Source organism: Musca domestica, unplaced genomic scaffold (assembly GCF_030504385.1).
Source record: "Musca domestica strain aabys unplaced genomic scaffold, Musca_domestica.polishedcontigs.V.1.1 29, whole genome shotgun sequence".
In the NCBI taxonomy this organism is placed as follows: Eukaryota; Metazoa; Arthropoda; class Insecta; order Diptera; family Muscidae; genus Musca; species Musca domestica.
This window is the reverse complement of record NW_026712296.1, coordinates 5,844,897-5,859,761: the sequence shown is the minus strand read 5'-3', so window position 1 is coordinate 5,859,761 and position 14,865 is coordinate 5,844,897. Positions and strand designations below refer to the sequence as shown.

Here is a 14,865-nt window from a genome sequence, read left to right as displayed (position 1 = left end):
TAATGTAGAAATTAAAATGTTTTGTAAGTATATGTCTGAACTCTCTTCACATTTCTGTTCATTTGACATTTGCAGAACATGGCTTCAGCGAACACAAATGCAGCAAGACTGGCATTTCGTCTATTCCAAAAACAAATGACTTGCAATATAAAGTCCTTTGAACTTTGAACTAGCTTAAATGACTTGTTGACTGGCATTACCTGCAAAGTATATTCTTGATTTAAGCTAAAATATATATTTTAATGGAAAATTGTATAGCTAGCTACAAGAAATGTTTTTTTCTATGAAAAATATTTTGCAAAGAATTTATTGTTTAATTCAAATGTTTTAGAGGAAAACTCCACCATCTCCAATCTCCTTTTCAATGTGTTTTTCCTTAAAGATTCCGTCTGCAATATTAGTGGTCTAATTAATTAAGTTAATTTAAATCATATTAATAAAACATGAATAAAAACGATTTTATATTGACAATAAATGTTTATTCTCTCAACTTATTTGCAGTAAGCTGCTAATGAGAGTGAAGGCAGCGAAAGAATGAAACTGATCTTATTAGCATCGTTATATTCAATTCCAAGTCGATTTAACGATGTCCATCTGTCTGCTGAAATCACGATAAAACCCACATTTTTTTACGTAGAGCTTCAAGACTTGCTTTGTGTCTAGGATGGTAGGTATTGAAAATGGCATATATCGATCCACGTTTTGGCATAGCCGACATATAACGGTACCTCCCGATATTCGGTATTTTAATAATTTTCCCACGGATTGGTCTAAAAATTGGTATTTGTTGGTTAATTGCTGGCGTGGCCAACCATTTGATACCCTACACCGCTATAATTTGTGGTAATCTGAATCTGAAATCAATATGAATAAAGCGAACGAGTCCCTCAAGATATTGGCGTACATAAAAACTATTCCAACTATTATTTCTCGCTTCCTAATTTTCGATTTTCGGGTTTAAAGTAATGTATTATGCCCGGATTGTCTAATGATACCCTACAACTATATAATATTTGTGTTAAATAAAAGTCAAATTGACCATTAAACCGCAAATATTTTTAATCCCGGCGAATCACAAATAGACAGGTCAATTCTGACCGTTACGTAGACGCCGATAGTAAATATATCGGTTATATATAGCGATATTTGTGCAATGTGCACATACAAAAGAAGGGGATGTTAGCTAGAATTCTTATATCTCAAGAATAGCTGGACCGATTTTGACAATTTAGAATGCCCTCTTGATATAAAAGCATAAAAATCTTAGAAAATCGCATAAAAAGATGCCAATAATGATGTTAGTATTGAGATTTTTTCAATTTGACTTAATTTTGAAGTGTACATTTTTACTTTACAACACAGATTGGGGATATTATATGCAGATTGCAATTATCGTCAGATCTTCACGAAAATTTTCACAAGGATAGGGTAAGGCTCAGAAGGGTTAGGCATATTATTTTTAAAGTTATCCGCGATATATTTAGGGGTTGAAATGAACCAACAACTAAAAATGTTCCTGATATTGCAGACTTTATAAAGGTCACAAATAGAAACCAAAATACACGAAATCTCGCATTAAGTTAGAGTTTAGTACAGCGAGAAAAATGGTATTGGTATTTTGTGTGAAGAAATACCAACATTTCCATTCTACCGGAACGCTGAAAAAAAATTACATTCGAAATCCAAAATACACAAATGTCAAACTTCTAGCTTTTTTACTGATTTCGTTGACGAATATAGTCAAATATTGTAGACAAGCAAGTCATATAGACGAGTCTAAATTTAGCTTCTTGCTTTTGGAAATGATCACAACATATTTAGGGGATCAAATGAACCAAAAACAGAAAAACCTTTCCTGATCACACTTTTGTAGCCAATCGACACGCCTGAGAAGAGAGTTAAGGACAGGGAAGAATTCTAGCATTTTGGACGACCATTGGATCATATTTAGCTGTAAAATGAACTACAACAACTAATATCATGACGGAGTGCGTAAATATTGTGCAAATGTCCCTGGTAAAAATGTTAGGGGTAATATCTGGGCAGTGCTCCGTGACATAATTTCAAAAGCTAAATTTTCCAAACTAGATTTGGACATAAGGGGGCTTCTAACATATTGTTGAGTATCACATGGTCGGCCCGCACGGCTATAGCCTTTGCTTATTTGTTTCAGTTTGACTTATAATATTGAAGTGTACATTCTGTAATATTTTTCACTTTACAACACAGGTTGGGTTTATTATATACAGATTACAATTATCGTCCGATCTTTACGAAAATTTTCACAAGGGTAGGGTTAGGCTGAGAAGGGCTAGGCCTATTGTTTTCACAGATGTACGCAATATATTTAGGGGTTTAAATGGACCAGCAAAAATGTTCCTAATTTTGCAGACGTTAAAAGGTAACATATATAAAGCAAAGGACAGGAAATATCGCATGAAGTTAGAGTTTAGGACAGCTAATTTTGTGTGAAAAAATATCAACATTTCCATTCTACCGAAACAGTGAAAATAACTTAACGAACTTTTGGCTTTTTATGCTGTTTTCGGTGACGAATATATATACATTTTCCTAATCACACAATATCGACACGCCTGAGAAAAGAGTTAAGGACAGGGAAGAATTCTAGCATTTTGGATGAACTTTGGATTATATTTAACTGTAAAATGGACCACAACCACTAACAGCACGACGAAGTGCGAATAAGCGAACCGCAACGAATTTTTAGTTGGAGTTCATGTTATGACTTTCAGAATATTGAAATAGAAAGTCGAACAAATGTGGCGCTGATGTGTAGTATATATTAGAGATGTGTCCAAATCTGAACAGATCGCGACAAAACTTGAAAATTTGGTAAATATTATTGAAAGAGTCTATAGGTGTAAGAAAAAAATTTTCTATTCATTTTTAATATTTACATTTTGAATCTTTGGCTTTGGCGTTTAGCAAAATTTCCCTTATTTGACTTGGTTTTATTTTGCTTAATTCGCGCTTGCCGGAGCTACTGCTTTCTAATAGAACTTAACATTTTCTCAATAAAAAGATTTCACTGTACTGGGCTCATTACATTACAACTTTGAAATTTATACTTGGCTGATAGAAAACGAAATAGTTTCAATTAAAACAGAATTAAATAAAATTCAAATTTAGTGGTGAATCTTATATAATTATAAAAGTCCTTTTAATCCTCCACTCTTTGATATCTATTAGTTCCTGGTTCACTTACATGAATACAAATGAATAATGTGTTGACAATCTTAACTGTAATAAAATGAAATTAAACAATCACGTCTCTGTCAGGGTACACTGGAAAAGTTGTTGACCCATAACAACCTTGTGTTAACATTGCTCGGAAGCATAACCAACACCAGTTTGCTTTTAGACGGCCGGCTTCATGAATATTTGTCACTCTGTCTGCACGATACCGCAATAGTCCAGGAAATTTTCTATTATTCACATTTATTTATGTTCCCCCCCATTCACCACAGGATGCTTTCGAATAAAATATGTATGTATGTAGACGTGGACGTTTTCATTTGAATCGGTTTGTCTGTAAGCCAGCGACTGTTGACTGGTTGTTTAACAATGTGGTATATTCGTTTGTATGTATGCATGAATGTAATTGGCTGTGTATGTAACGTTTGCTTTCGGGGAAGCGGTCGAAATATGAATGCCAATTGTTTAACTAAGAGGGCGTATAATCATAATTTAAATGTTTTTTCTTCATTTCTTTTTATGTTGTATTTTTTCATAAAAAGAGGCATATTACGTTTGTTATTCGATTGGTGCGGTGGAATTCATAATATAGTAACATTTCAAAAATTAGATTAAGATAAATAAGAAAATCTGAAATTTGCAGAAAAAATAGGATGCCATAGTGTTATTTTACTTTTCTCTTTGTTATAAGACGCTGTATGAACCAAATTACCCATTAAGAGTAAACCAACTACCTTCTGCATTACCAGTAGGTCGCAAATAATGGGTTATTTCTAAAAACCAAAAACAGCTAATTTCGAACGGACCGATCTTTTATTGAAGAAACTTGAAAAATTTCCAAAAAAAAAAAAAAAAATCCGTCGAAAGATACCGCTCAAAGGAAAACCGTTATATATAGGGTGAGAAAACTGCAACCAACGTCAGACTGCTGTCGTTTTAAAGCCACTCGTCCGACAGCTGTTAAAATTATTCCAGTGACAGCTAATAATATAATGTTTACAAGCGTACAAAAACATTTTGGTGGGAATTTTCCAGAAAAAAAGTTATTCGTGATGGAATTCAAGCGTGATAGTGTGATTTATTTATATTTGGCTGGAAAACCACAAGTGGCTATCGTTAGAGCACTCCAGCATTTAAATGTGAATGAACCTTTGGTGTCTCGCAACATCGCTCGTTAAAGTGATACTGGTAGCGTAGCCCGACGTCAAGGAATTGGACGGAGGAAAACAGCAACATTAGCAGAAATTGTTCGAAAAGTAAAGAAGCAACTTGATCGAAACCCGCGTCGCAGTGGCCGAAAAATGACTATTGAGCTGAACATATCGCAATATTCCATTCGGCAAATATTGCAAAATGAATATTGAAATTCCAAAAAGTGCAAGAACTTACACCGCAACGGAAAGATAATAGACTCCAAAGAGCTAAAGAGTTGCTTCGCTTGGCCGAAAGTGGTGAACTAGCGAATTTGGTTTTCTCCGATCAGAAAACATTCGTTGTCTAGCAGTTTGTAAACAAACAAAATGATCGTGTTTATTTGCCAAAGAGGTCAGCTGAAAATGTGCATCCTCGGTTGGCCACCAGAACTCAAGCGCCGGCCTTGGCCGCCATAATAGCCGATGGTCGCTCTTCGCTCGTATTAATCGACCGTGGCATCGTGGAATCATCGGAATAAATGCCGAATATTATCGCGAAAATATTTTCTAGGCCGCAGACCTCGGACTTTCCAATAGGACTCAGCACCATCGCTCTCAGCACGTGCCACCCAAGAATGGTTACAAAATGAGGTTCCTCGCTTCATTTACAGCGCACAATGGCCACAAAAATCTGTCCAATCCCTTGGACTATCGTGTCTGGAGTATTTTGGAAAGCAAGGTTGGCAGTAAACTATACCTAAGTGTCGATCACCTCAAGCAAGCTCTTCATCGGGAATGGGCCAAAATACCGAAGAGCAACATTCGGGCAGCATGTGATGGTTTCATTGGCCGTTTGAAGGCCATAATTCATGCCAAAGGTGACCAATTCGAACAAATCTAAACTTATTCTAAAATCTGATGCTGTTTCCGAAATTTAAAAAAAAAATGTAAAAATTATTGGGTTTGACTTTGTTGTATTTTTTTATCTTTTATTTATATTATTGGGGTTATATTCAAATCAAAACCGATATCCGTAAAATTTGGCAAAGGCATTTCTGAGCTGAATGTGTTTACGTCTGTGTGAGACTAAAATAAAAAATAGGAGATCAATATATATGGATGCTATAGCTATATCTGAACAGATTTCTAATATATATGCTTCTAGTCATAATTTGGTCCTATGTGCCAAATTCCATCCTATTCGTACTAATATTACATATTTAATGTACAATAAAAGGCAAATAGGACGAATATATATAATGAACCTACATTCAAATTTGTACAAGTGATCTCCAACTTCAATAGAGTTAGCCCTTGAGCCAAACAACTGATTTTTGAAAAATATCATCTCTATCGGGCAATAAATGTGACCTGATATGGACAGACGCACGGACGGAACTATCATCAAAAGGAACTATGGGTCTATCTCGATTATTTCTCTATGTTACAAACAAATGCATAAAGACCATGTATGTTGTACGGTATGCAAACCCTTTTTTTTTACTTATTTGACGATTTTCAGAATAATAACTACTTATGTCGGGTCATATGGTCTGGTAAATAATAATGGGTTAGTATGTTGGTTTTTAAAAAGTTACTACTAAATTGGTGTGGAGGCTCATTATTTGTTTAGAATGGATCAATATTACGATAATCAGATAGAACATTTGAGCTTGTTTGGAATGGTTGCATGAATCATTTACATGGGAGCTGCAGTCCAGGATTTCTCTCCTCCTATGATGACATTTTTAGGCACATTTTATATGGAAAAAATATATTTTGTCTTTTGGCTCACCGAAACGGTTTTTCAATTTCTGGCTACGTAGCTAATGCCAAATTAAAGAGTAGTATTACTTAAATAATATGGTTTTGTAGATAGCAAATTTTGTATCTCTACGTATCTCAGTATATCTTTCTATCAAATTGTTATGATATCTGTAGAACTCAAGAAGTGTCAGATTTGTTTACTTGGAATTTCACAGAAATCGACGAAAGTGTATATTAGGTTTATGAAACACCTGAATACCTCAAACCATGTTTAATGTTACTCAGAAATTTATCATCGATATCTAGCGATATATAGTAGTTATATTACTTTCGGCGTAATAATGTTTTCAATTGGGGAGTCAAATTTCAAGCGATAACTTAAAATGTATTTTCTCGAAGTGGAATTTTTATACCCTACACCACATAGTGGTAAGGGTATTATGTCTTTGTGCATTTGTTTGTAACATGAGGAACGTAACGAGATAGACCCATAGTTTCTTTTGGTGATCAGCATAGAATCACATTTTGAGTCGATTTATGCATGTCCGTCCGTCCGTCTGTCCATATATTATTGTAAACAAAATGCAGGTCGCATTTATTGCCCGAACAAGATGAAATTTTGCACAAATCATTTGTTTGGCCCAAGGACGAACCCTATTGAAATTGGGGATAATCGGTAAAAATTTACATATAGCTCCCATATATATCTTCGTCCGATAAGTATGCCAAATTTTATCGAAATCGGTTCAGATATAGCTATAGCTTCCATATATATTGTTCATCCGATTTGCTATTTTTTTCCTCCGCAGCCGTTATATGCACTCTGTAACAACAATATTTGGGGAAATATATCAAAAACATCTCAGAAATACATTTGCTGAATTTTATCAAGATCGGTTCAGATTTGGATATAGCTCCTATATATAACTTCGTCCGGTTTACCTTTGATTGTGCACCAAACGTCTAATATTTGCCCAAATTGGATGAAATTTGGAACTTACGACCGAGTCTAGAAGCTAGTATGTCAGTTCGGTTCAGTTATAACTGAAGCTACCATATATATTGTTCATCCGATTTGTTATATTTGTTACCCACAGCCGTAACAACAATATCCAGGGAAATATATCAATTACAGAAATATCTTTGCCAAATTTTATCGAGATCGCTTCAGATTTGAATATAGCTCCCATATATATCTTTATCCGATTTCAAATTAATTGTGCACCAAATGGGCAATACAAATCCGAATTTAAAATATACAAATGCTTCGGCATATTTAGTCCTTTGAATTTTAAATTATAATCATAGCGTGTGTAATTGAATTCTCCCATAAAAACTTTTAATTGGTATGTGGAGCTCTACTAAATTAGCAAAGTGGTGTAGGATATCATAAAGTCCTGCCCCGCCCGACTTTAAGACTTTCTTTACCGGTTTTTATATTTTACACTCGTTGATTCAATGTGTTATATAAAGGGTAGTCAATGTTCGGCTTGCTGTACATTGTCCCTGCTTTTATTTATTGTGATTGCATATTCTCTCATTTTCCTGTCCTTGGCTTATTCAATTTTTCATATAATAACGAAAGCAAAATTGTTTAGGAACAATGCCATTGCGACAGCTCAATAGGGTCTGTATTGTTGCCAAAGGTGAGGTATATGAAAAGAAAGTGAGGAAGAGGAAATAAGGAAAATAAAGTGAGGAGGAGGCATCAAGTTGTTGTGTTAGCCCTGTGGGTGTTTCTATATGTGTATCTACACAGAATGTTGGAATGTATTGGAGCATAAATGTCTGCATTATAATTCCTAGCTAGCTCGAACAACTCTGTCATGAAGCTTTTTTTTGTTAGAATTTGGTTTTTATTTATTTTTGTTTTGCAACGTAGTCATATTCACTTTGGATATGTTGTCTGTGGTTGCTAATATTTGCAAAGAGTTGCAAAAACAAAACAATTGTTTTTAATGTTTCTGTCGTTTGTTGTGGTTTTCATTGTCCACATAATCAAGAATGTTTACAAAAATATGACAAAATAGAACAGAGATTTTACAAGACATATATGACATATTAGCATATTAATTTTCCCTCATTCTGTTGCATTGGAAGATAATGGGATGATGACAGTGAAGTGAAAAGTTGGTGGAACACGAGAAGGGGGAATATTTAATGGACGTCAAAAAAAAAAAACGAATGCAATTCGCTGTTAAGTTTTCAAATGAATATGTAAATGGTAATATCCCAACATACTATGTTAAGATAAACAAAGGATTTATTACTAAAAAAATGGGTTGAATATACAAAAATCTATCCAATGTGGGCTGGACAATAACCGTAAAATCGGCTGAAGATGTATATCGAAACTATATAAAAATCTGAACAGATCTCAATAAAATTTGGCAGAGGTATTTTCGTGTTGTATCTAATGCCCGCTTCAGATATCACTGTTGTGGAGTGCGTATTAAGCATGTGAGGGATTTTAACACCAAATCGGATGAAACATATATATCTGAACCGATTTTTACCAAAATTTAAAGTACTTGCTCTAGGCTCAATTCCGTCGAAAGTGCCAAAACTCAATCCATTTGGGCTGAGAGCCTTAAACATCAAATCTTATGAAACATATATATGGCTGTTATAGCTATATCGGATGTACCCAAGTTCAGGTAATTTGGGCTGATATTGGCCATTTGGTGCACTATTAACTCGAAACCGGTTAAAGATGGATAAACCCCACTGAAAATGTTCACAATTTGTTAAGATTTGAATAAAGCTTCCATACATATTCGAACCAAATGCGTTATATCAATAATAGATATCTCCCATATCCTATTTGATATATTAGTCTCCCAGAGTCTTAATACGCACTCTCTCACAGCCACACTTGGTACAAGATATAGCATATAATACCAATGTCATGCCTTTGTCATGATCGGCCCAAATTTGGATATGGCTCCCACATATTTATGTTTATACTTCTACCGCATATATTTATAACATACAATGGTACCTCCACATAATTTCATGATTTTGAGCAAATTTTGCGATGGATTTGTTTGGAACCCGATCTGTGATGTTCTTAACAGACACTTATGAATCTGACAAAGAATTGTGTAAATAGGCATACGATTATATATAGCCTCCATATTAGGTATTTTCATGATTTTTTTTTAAATGTTTTCCCCATGACGAAAAATTTCTATATATATTAGCTCTTCGTTTTAATGGTACCTCCTACTTATTTGATATTTTAAATTATCTTGTCAGCGATAATTGATATATTTGGATTATATTTTTTAAATTTGCTATATGAAATTGATACCTTACGAAAAATATACAAAAAAAAATAAATAAATAAAAAATAATAAATTTTCCCCTAATGGTGTATGGTATCAACAGTTCGGCCCCACCGCATCTAACTGTTTTAACTTGTGTAGTTCCAACTCTTAACTTTGAAAATATGTTTTCTTAAAATGACAACTTCTGATGTACCCATATTTTATGCAAATTTTTCACATTTTCTCTACAGTGTTGTTTCTTCAAACAATGTTCGTACGACATGGGTTATAAACATAATAACTGTTTCCTCCCTTTACCTTCTTCTTTTAGCCCTTTTCATTATAGTCAAATATTTCTCTTTGTGATTTTAAGCTCTTTTCATTTATTCCGCTTTACTCCCAGAAAAAAAAAAACTCAAACCAAAATATACGCATGTGGTCGTACAAAAGGATTATGTAAAGGTAGTAGAATCTAGCACTAAATTAAATGAAACGACCCATCGTGCGGTGAAAGTTAATTTTGGTTTATTTCCACCTTTCGTCGTCTTTCCCTTTTATTCCCCCACTGAATTTTTTTCGATGCGTTGAATTGGATAAACGGGAAATAGGGTGTGTAGTTTCATATTTGTCTTGGTAACAATTTTCCATTTTGTTTTGCATTTTAATTTCTTTGTTTGAAACTCTAGCTCCTAACACAATACTGAATTCTTTTATTTTTCTCTCGGCTATGTTTTCAAAGCTACGAACATTTCAAAAATGTCATACATATTGTTATGTAAATTTGCGAATTATTACTAGGATACGAATTTATGTATGTGTGTGTGTGTATTTATGAATGTATTTCCACTTAATTTTAAGTATTTTGATACAACAAGGTATTTGTGTGTAAATGAAATGGGAATATATAAAAATACATCGTTGGTTGTGTGTTTAAGTATGCCAAAAGGCTTGCTTGACTTTACTAAGATAAGTGTACTCTAAAATATTGTAAAGCTGTGTGTGAACGATCATCTTTATGTAGAAAAAGAAAAAGATTAACATATCAATTGGAAAACATGTTTTTATTAAATTTTTTCAGCTTTAAAGAATCATATATATTACCTGTAATAATTTCGTCGAAAGCAAATGTATAGATATTTATACCCAACACCACATACTGGTAAGGGTATCAATATCTATGCAATATCTATCCATGTTTGTACATGGAGAAGGAAGCGAGATAGAATTACCTTCTGAGTCGAATTATGGATGACAGTCCCTCTGTATGTCCGTCCGTCCATGTATTCTTGTGGACAAAATGCAGGTCGCATTTATTATCCGATTGAGATGAGAGATTGAGATGCAAACAATATTTATTTGGCCCAAGGACAAACTCTATTGAAATTGATGATAGTCGGATCAGATTTCAAGTTTATTTTGCAAATAAAGGCTAATATCAGTCCGAATGGAGTGAATTTCGGAACGTACGTTTCAATTTTGTGCCACTCGTCTCCGATATATATTTTTGAATATAATCTCTCTCCAAGTAATATCATGCACTCTATTGCAAATTATAACTGCTCTAAAGCCAAATGTTGATAGGTGGTATGATATACTTGAAATAAATTCTTTTGTTACGGGAGCTCTACTAAATATGGCCGACTTTTGAATTTTCCTTACTGGTTTTATATCCATGTCAGTCTCTTGCCCGTCCGTCTGTATGTCCATGTATTTTAGTGAACCAAATGTACGTTATATTTATTATCCGATTGCGATGAAATTTTCCAAACAATATTTGTTTGGTCCAAGGACGAACCCTTTTGAAATTGGTGAGAATCGGTTCAAATTTAGATATAGCTCCCATATATATCTTCAACCGAATTCGGGTTAGTTGTGCACCAAATGGCCAATATTATTCCAAATGACCAGCATTGTGGCACATCCGACCGAATTCAATCTTAAAGTAAGTACATCAAATTTGGACAAAGTCGGTTCAGATATAGCAATAGCTCACATGTATAAGTTTTATCCGATTTGGGATTTAAAGTCCCCCAAACACGTAATATGCATTTGGTACTTATGGAGCTCAAATATACCTCAAATTTTATCGAGATCGGATCTGATTAGGATGAAAAAAACTGCAACCAACTTCAGACTGCGGTTATTTCAAAGCCACTCATCCGACAGTTGTTAAAATTACTCCAGTGACAGCTCATTATATTGTTTACAAGCGTACAAAAGCATTTTGGTGAGAATTTTCCAGAAAAATGTTATTCGTGATGGAATTCAAGCGTGATAGTGTGATTTATTTATATTTGTATGTAAAACGACAAGTGGCTATCGTTAGACCAACCTAGAATTTGAATGCGAATAAATTTTTTGTGTCTCGTACCATCGCTCGTTACCGTGATACTGGTAGCGTAGGCCGACGTAAATGACAATTGTGTATGGAGTAATTTGGAAAGCAAGGTTGGCACCTCAAGCAAGCTCTTCGCCGGGAATGGGCCAAAATACCGCAGAGCAACATTCGGGCAGCGTGTGACCGTTCCATTGGCCGTTTGAAGGCCATAATTCGTGCCAAAGGTGACTAATTCGAAAAAATCTAAACTTATTCTAAAGTTTGATTCTATTTCCAAGATTTTTGGCATTCATTCAATAAAATTTAAAAAAAAATGTAAAATAATATTTCAAAAAATTTTTCATACAGATTTGCCCATATTCGACGGACCCTTTTGACAGAGATGTCACATCGCTTAATGACATACCGCATTTGAAGCGTCAGTCCAAGCAGATTTTTATCATGAACCAATACACGCCACGCGAGCGCTCTGAAATAGTTGAAATTTACAGAAAGTCAATTGTGAAAACTCAACGTGCTTTTAAAACATTAAAAAATGTGAGAAGTGCGCCTTCTAAGAACACCATTAAGCGTTTATACGAAAAATTTTCGACTGGTAAGGAACTTTCTAATCCGAAGAGGCCATATAAAAGTCGACCAAGGCGATAGGCCGAGAATATCGCTGCCGTACGAGCCAGTGTTGAGAGGTCCCCAAGAACATCCCAAAACGACGTTCTCAGCAGTTGGGCATGGCTCGGTCCACTTTACAACGGATTATTCGCATTGATTTGCATTTGTTCCCGTACAAAATTCAATTGACGTACAATTGGGCCCAAAAGTCCGTCGAATATTGGCAACCCTGTATATTGCATAGTCATATTTTCACAACTGTATAATAATCTATGTATATACACATTAATATAAACTTTTATAAATTTGTCGGTAATTGGAGAAGACTGTCATTTTCAAGTAGTTCGTATTACATGCTATGATATTTTTAAGCATCATTGTGTGTGTTTCCATAAGCATGTGGTATATGTTTTACCATATATATGTGCTTATTTGTGGCTGTTTCATTTTATTATCACCACAAATAACTGGTAAAGTTGAGTAATGATATAATTTTGAAAGTAAAGAGTTTAAATGTTGTGTTTAATAAAAGATTTACATTTTCGTTTGGAACTGGCGAAGGTATGCTTACTAAAAACTGTGTATCAAATATGACCTTGGGTTTAAGCATATACACTTTTTTCATTTGTAAAAATGTTTCATGGAAAATGGGTGTGGACTCCTTTTACAAGGACTGTTTAATAGACATGTTTAGTTCTTTGAGAGTTAGGGATTTTCGACGTTACAATATCACATCAATTCAAACGATTTTCATTAAGATATGTAACTGATTAATTTAATTGATAAACATGAATTTCTTGCTAAATGTAGGATGATATGAAATTTCTTACTACTCTGATATTCTGATCCAAAATAATACTTACAGCTGGCGCAGGAGTAAAGATTAGAGTGAGAATAATGAAGAAAAAATAATATCTTCAAATGTAACCCTAACAAATATATATCCCTCGAATAAAATTAAATGTTATTGTTACATGTAAATATATAAATATCTTATGGTATACTGACAGCTGTCATAAACATTGTTGTTTGTTATACCCTACAACACTATGTGTTGGGGGTATTATAAGTTTGATTGGGCCAGAATTTATGTAACACCTCGAAATATTGGTTTCCCATATAGGAAAGTATATATGGATCTTCCTAACTCGCCGAGCTGAGTCGATCTAGCTATGTATGTCCGTCCGTCCGTCTGTCCGTCTGTCCGTCTGTCCATGTTAATTTGTAATCACTCTACAGGTCGCAATTATGGCCGGATCTTCACGAAATTTAGAATGGAGGTGGGGCTTAGGTCAGAATAGAACCCTATTTCTTTTGGAGATGATCGCATAATATTTAGGGGTTGAAATGGACCAAATACTGAAAAAATGTCGGATTTTGCAGTAGCTATACAGGTCGCAATTATTGACCAATCGACGCGGAATTTCGCATGTAGCTAGAGCTTAGGGCGGAGAAGAAGCCTACCAATTTGGGTGGTTATCGGATAATATTTAGCGGGTAAAATAGAGCATATCTTTTGTGTTGAAAAAAATTCAAAATTTTTCATGAAACCGCGAATATTTTAAATACCGGCGAAATCCCAAAGCCATGACAAGGTTACTTCTGACCTTTACATTGATGTTAACATCCAACAAATCGGATATATAGCGAAATATGTGCGATATATATGTCTATAAAAGAAGATATGCTTGAAAGATCTCTTATATGTCGAGAACGGCTGAACTGATTTCGACAGTTCTCATTAATTCAGAATGGCCTCTTCGCGGGAAAGAAGAAACGTCTAAAAAATCGCATAAAAATATCTCTATGAAGATGAAAATATTGATTTTTTAAAATTTTCTCATATTTTTTCAATTTTGTCATATTTTTGGCATATTTTCATTTTGAATTAAACATTTGGTAATATTTCTACAGCTAACAAAACTAAGTAGTTAGGATATCATATACAGATAGCATTTATGGCCCGATCCTTACGAAATTTTGCATGGGGATAAGATGAGGGTCAGAATAGAAGCCTACTCTTTTTGGAGATAATCGCCATATATTTAGGGGTTGAAATGGACCAAAAAACTGCAAAATTGTAAGCAGGTTGTATTTATCAACCGATCCTCACGCACATTTGAATGGAAGTTACCGGACATTGCAAAAGCCAATCAGTTTTGGATGGCCATCCAAAAATATTCAATGTGGGAAATAGTTTGCCAACTTATGTAGACAAAATACGAAAATGTACATTCCAGTGACTTTTTGGAGAATTCACAAATACAGGAAAGACGTACTTCTGACTATTTCGTTAACGCTGATTTCGTTGAAGAATATAGTCAAATATCCGTATTTCATATAGATGCGTTTCAGTCAAAAACCAATAATAAATGTTAATCTTTTGCCACTTCTGAGAGATTATAGGTCTTTTGAAATATTGGTTCCAGATCTAGGAAGACCATTTAAATTAGTTTAAGTTGCCATTATTCGAAAATTAGAGATCGAAACCTGATGGTTTTCTTTTATTTATTGTTTGTCACAATATCTTGTG

General features: G+C 34.3%; 1 protein-coding gene across 1 annotated transcript in view; it reads right to left on the bottom strand.

Moving 5' to 3' along the window:
• LOC101896860 (connectin) overlaps window positions 1–14,865 on the bottom strand; it is a 176,550-nt gene that overhangs the window by 4,642 nt on the left and 157,043 nt on the right. The gene's annotated exons all lie outside the window — the stretch shown is intronic.